This window comes from Lactuca saligna, chromosome 1 (genome assembly GCF_052625555.1).
Source record: "Lactuca saligna cultivar CGN05327 chromosome 1, ASM5262555v1, whole genome shotgun sequence".
NCBI lineage: Eukaryota > Viridiplantae > Streptophyta > Magnoliopsida > Asterales > Asteraceae > Lactuca > Lactuca saligna.
Window position 1 is genome coordinate 160,401,416 of NC_136417.1, and position 5,534 is coordinate 160,406,949.

The window sequence follows — 5,534 nt, forward strand, 5'->3', positions numbered from 1 at the left end:
TGAATTCACAATCATGAAACTAAAGTGTATTCATATGATGTAATAACATTGATCATTTATATCTATTAGACTGTATAGAATCGATGAATTTGTGAAGTTGACGTAGAAAGTTAGTTGGAGATGATTGAGAAATTGATTGAAAATTTTTAGTGCTACGAGATAAGATAATTATTCGTTGTAAAGGGAAAAAAATAAAACATTACACAGTGTATAAAGAGAAATTAGCAGCAAAAAAGGTGAGACTTAAAAAGTAACCATATAACACAAATCTATGGTTTATTTTCGAATTAATCAGAAAAAGTTGCAATTGAATAAACAAATAGACGAATAACAGAACATACTCTCTTGAAGCTGTACCGACAATCTAGCAAACAGTAAGCGCAAACACACAGTCACATAGAGACATTTTAACAAACACATAGAAGGCATTATTCAAATGGTAAAGGAAGAAATCAAATGTTAGAACTTTAGCTGGGGAAGCTTACATCTTCAGTGAATTCTGGTATTAGGTCTGGGAATTTGTATTCAGTAGCTCTAGCAATTATGGTTTTAGGGAAGTCTGGTGCCGGGAGAACAAACAAACACCTGTTCAGTAATGTACCTAAAGGCGAAATTCAAGAAAATAAAAAACCCATCAATGAATTTAAAACCCTAGAAATTGTAAATTCAGGACGAAAATTAGAGAAAAGACACCTGATTAAAAGCGAGAACTTATTTCTCTTTCGCTGGGTCGAAGTGATGTTACTGACATGGGAAGCTACACAAAATAGAAGACAGACAAAGAAGCATATCAATTAGGATAGAGGAATTCGGAACCCAAATGAAAATCCTAACAGAAAATATCGTTCGTTACAACGATCAGATGGATAACTCCTGAAACTTACCGTGTTATTGTTTGGAGAAATTCAAGGATGAGGACCATGCTTGCTTACATAAGGAAGTGAAGTGGTTACTGCCTTCGAAGCCCGATTAGAAGCGGCCGGTCTCCTTTGCAGCTTAAAAAATGGTAGCAATTGAGAATCGAAAGATAGCGAGACGCAGTGTGAAAAAGAACACACCTGAATGTTGGAGGAAGACGGTGTAGTGAAGGTTGTTTTTTGGTGAATGGAATTTCAAAATAATAGTGAGGGTCATTGCCAGATCGATAGATGCCTTTTTGGAGATAAATTCGTTTACAGAAGTGATGGTGTTGGGTGGACAGCCATCGGAAGATGAAGCAGGATACGTTCCATCCAATCGATTTTAGGGTAAAACATGTGGTATACGCCTGCGAAGTTGGTGGAAAAATTATTGAATGAATAAAAAAAATTAAAACAAAATAAAAAAAGGTGGTCCAATCAAAAGAAAATATTGTTATATATATATATATATATATATATATATATATATATATATATATATATATATATATATGTAAAAGTTCAAATGAAAACCAAAAAAGATTAAGAACTCTAAGAATCTCTAATTTTAGGTTATAATTTATTATTACTTAAATAAATTTTTATAAAAGGTATTTTGTCAATCTATTTTTAAAAACGAATGGTATAACTGTAAATAAAAACAAGTTTAAAATCATTTTCACAAACATATTATTACATCTTAAATTTAAAAATACCAAATCAAAATGTTAGATCTAGAAAAGCTCATTTTCCCTCTCTATCTCAAGAACCATCTCTTTCTCTCCCTCCTACTCCAGTTACTTTCCATTGCCACCACCTACCTCTGTCACCGCTATCAACCACCGCCACCACCTACTTCTGACGGAAACAACATCAACCATTGCAACTCAACCACTCTTACGACGTTACACTGGGGACACATCTCCATACGTGTCGATCTCCATAAAACACCAACAAAACTTTGCAGATCTGAAATGGTTAGGTCCAAATCTATGTCATCTAGCAATAGATCTATGATCTCTGACCTCTGACGACGGATTTATGATTTTTGCCTATAGATCAATGATTTATGCCTACAGATCTATGAGATCTACGACCTTGATGAACTAGATCAAAAATCGCCGTCAACCACCACCACCGCTATTTCTTTGCCGCCTCGGTGCAACTCACCTTCATCTACTTTTGTCTGATATTTAGTGAAATACCACCACTTCTGCATCAGGTATGTCGATTTGTTATTTGATTGTTTTTAATTCTTTTAAACTGGGAATTCTTTTTAATAGATTATATGGTAAATTTGGGATTGACATATGTGAATAACGGTCCACTCTCGTTTCTCTCTCCTCTTCTATATTGACCTCTAACATAATCAACTTTTCTTTATTTTAGTAGTAAAATTGTGTACTTGTTTTTTTATTTTAACTGTGTACTTGTTTTGTGTGTATAGTTAGATAAAGTTATAAAAAGTAATTATTGCCATAAACTATTTATTTTGTGTGTAGAGTTAGATAAAGTTATAAAAAGTAATTATTGCCATAACCTATAAGTCAAGATCTATGAAAGTGATGTAGGCTTTGTATAATTCACAGTAAAAAAAGGTTAGTTTTATATTAATTAACAAACTTTCTAATATGTGACCTGAGGGCACATATAATAAGTATTAATTGAAGATATATATTATCATAATTAATTATAAAATACATTAATAATAAAAAATATTATCATAATTAGATGTGAAGTGCATTAATAATTTCCATAATAAATGTATTTCGAGTTTTATTATTATAATATTTTTTCATAATTAATACTTTTTATGTGTACCTTTAAAACACACGTTAGAAAATCTCATTAATTAAATAGTCCATAAATTTCGGTAAAGTAAAAGGCGTGTGACGCACAAGTGCTCACAAATTCAAGAACGAGTAGTATAAAAAAATAGTTGTTTAATTCTTTTTTCAAATAATTTCGAAACGATATTATTAAAATAATAAAAAAGTAAACTAAAGGTGCTTTCATTTTTGTGTTTTCAACTTCTCATCATTTCAATATAGTACATTTCTTAATTTATTTAGTTTATAATAAATAAGAAAACAAACTTCAATTCATTAATAGCTCACAACTTACTATTTTATGTAAATATTATAATAAATCTTGACTTCACTGTTATTCAAGTTAATAGCTCACAACTTACTATTTTATGTAAATATTATAATAAATCTTGACTTCACTGTTATTCAGTTGTGAATTTACTTAAGTTATGAATCTAAGTTTATTTTTTTATTTATTATAATATTTACATAAAACACTAATTTGTGAATCCATTGCTATTAACTTGAATTCACTGTTATTCAGTTGTGAATTCACCGTTATTAAGATATGAATTTAAGTTTATTTTTCTTATTTATTATAATATTTACATAAAATACTAATTTGTGAATCCATTGCTATTAACTTGTGAATTGAAGTTTGTTTTCTTATAATTTTGCATAAAATTGATTTTAATAGCTTATGCTTTTTTTTTAATTGAGTTTAGAATGTGTGTTATTATGTTAGTGTTTTCTACAAAAAATTACTTTTAACTTGCGATTGTGATTTTTTAATGTTTTGTTTATTATTTAGTTTTTTAATGTTACTTTAATTGTTATTAATTAGAAAATATATGTTTTAAGTTATGAATTCATGGATTTTTATAAGTTTTAAATTATGAATACATGATTTTTATAGGTGTAAATTTTTTATATTACAGTGTGAATTGACTGTATTAAGAGTTTTAATTTGATAATATGGTTATGTATACATACTTTTTGTGTACTAATCTATATTTATTGTATTAAGCTATTAGTTTTGTGTATTAAGCTGTGATTTTTGTGTTTTAACATTTGAATTAACTGCATTAAGCTATGAATATTTATTTAAATTGTGAAATTGACTATATTATACTGTGAATTTTTTGTATTAAATTGTAATTTTTGTGTTTAAAAATGTGAATTTACTGCATTAAACTATTGATTTTCTGTTTAAACTGTGAACTGACTGCATTTTGTTGTGAATTTACTGTATTTTTGCTGTGAATTTTTTATAATTGTGTTAAAATATGAATAAATTTTTGTGTTAATTTTCTTATGGATATATTTATTTTTTTGTTGTATAAATTTGTAAGAATCTGCTAGTTTTTATAATATATTAATAGGTTTTGTTAGACTGTGAATGCAATATTTAAGTTCCTAATACATTGAATTTATCTACAGATCTGATTTGAAAGAAATAAGAGCTATTATATTGATACAAGTGGTTGGTGGCTGCATGTGGTGGTAGAGTTTGAGTAGCTGACTTCTATGAATTAGTGAATTATTATAAAGCTGTATTTTATATAAATTTTGTGTTAAAATATAAGCATATACCAATGAAGATATTAGACTATAAAAATTATAAGTTTGCCCTTTTCGTACCAAAAAAAAAATTAGGATTTTAACAAACTTAATAAAAGTATTTTGTAAATATTTATTAATTAATTGGGGTTCTTAAAGTTCTTAATCTTTTATGGTTCTCATTTGAACCATATATATATATATATATATATATATATATATATATATATATATATATATATATATATATATATATATATATATATATATATCCCTATACTAATAAAAGAGTAGTTTTTTTGTCATGTGTTATCATATTAGACATCTTAATTAATGTGTTGCCACTTGTCAATATATTAGTTCTCCATTTTAAATATTTTAGATCTCCTCATTAATGTGATGTTATTTGTCAATGTATTTATTCTCCATTTTAAAATTTAGATTTTATCTTAATGTTTTCATTAATTCACAAATAAAAAATGTATAATATATATTAAAAATTAATTTTACATATTTATTTGAATCAACGATTCTCATTTCGCATAACTAAAAAAATATCTTTTAAATTAATAATTTATTTAAAATAACTGATTAATAATTTTGAATTTTTACTATAAAAGTATAATTGATTTTATAACCGTGGTTCCCACGGTTTATAAACTAGAGTGTATATATATATATATATATATATATATATATATATATATATATATATATATATATATATATATATATATGTTCAAATGAGAACCGGTAAAAATTAAGAACTCCAATAATAATTTATTATTAAGGTTATTTTTCTTATTTCATAACACCTAATGCATTACTCTCGTTGTTTTATAAAAACAAAAGGAATTATCTCATCTACGTCAACCACCTGTGATAAATACCACCACCACCACTGCTTCCGGTCCTGATCGTAGGATCGTACGATCCTAGGTATGAAAAACGATCCGGATCGTAAAATGATCATATTTTGGGTAGAATCGCAGGTAGGATCGTAAGATCGTAGGTAGGATCGTAGAATCGAGATCCAATCCGATCCTACCTTTCCTTGATTTTTTTTTTTTGCAAATGAAATTTTTTTACCACCTTATATTCTTTACCCATTTACCAATCTACCATTTATCATTTTTTATTGTGACATATGATTAATATTTTGAAGTTTTTATAACATTTAAATGAAAAATTAAATGTTTGAAATAATTTTCATGATTAAATATTATAAATTAAAATTATATTTTATTTTGTAGTATCTTAGAATCTT

The 5,534-nt window shown here is 26.7% G+C and overlaps 2 long non-coding RNA genes across 2 annotated transcripts; one reads left to right on the top strand and one right to left on the bottom strand.

Annotated features, from left to right (window-relative positions):
* Window positions 1-240: 240 nt before the first annotated feature.
* LOC145001190 (uncharacterized) lies at window positions 241-1,246 on the bottom strand. Its single transcript, XR_013661520.1, has 2 exons — window positions 885-1,246; window positions 241-757 (listed from the first exon to the last, which is right to left on the bottom strand). It is a non-coding gene; the product is annotated as an uncharacterized LOC145001190 (long non-coding RNA).
* A 365-nt stretch (window positions 1,247-1,611) lies between these two features.
* On the top strand, window positions 1,612-4,410 carry LOC145001197 (uncharacterized). Its single transcript, XR_013661521.1, has 3 exons — window positions 1,612-1,876; window positions 1,958-2,121; window positions 4,148-4,410. It is a non-coding gene; the product is annotated as an uncharacterized LOC145001197 (long non-coding RNA).
* Window positions 4,411-5,534: the final 1,124 nt, after the last annotated feature.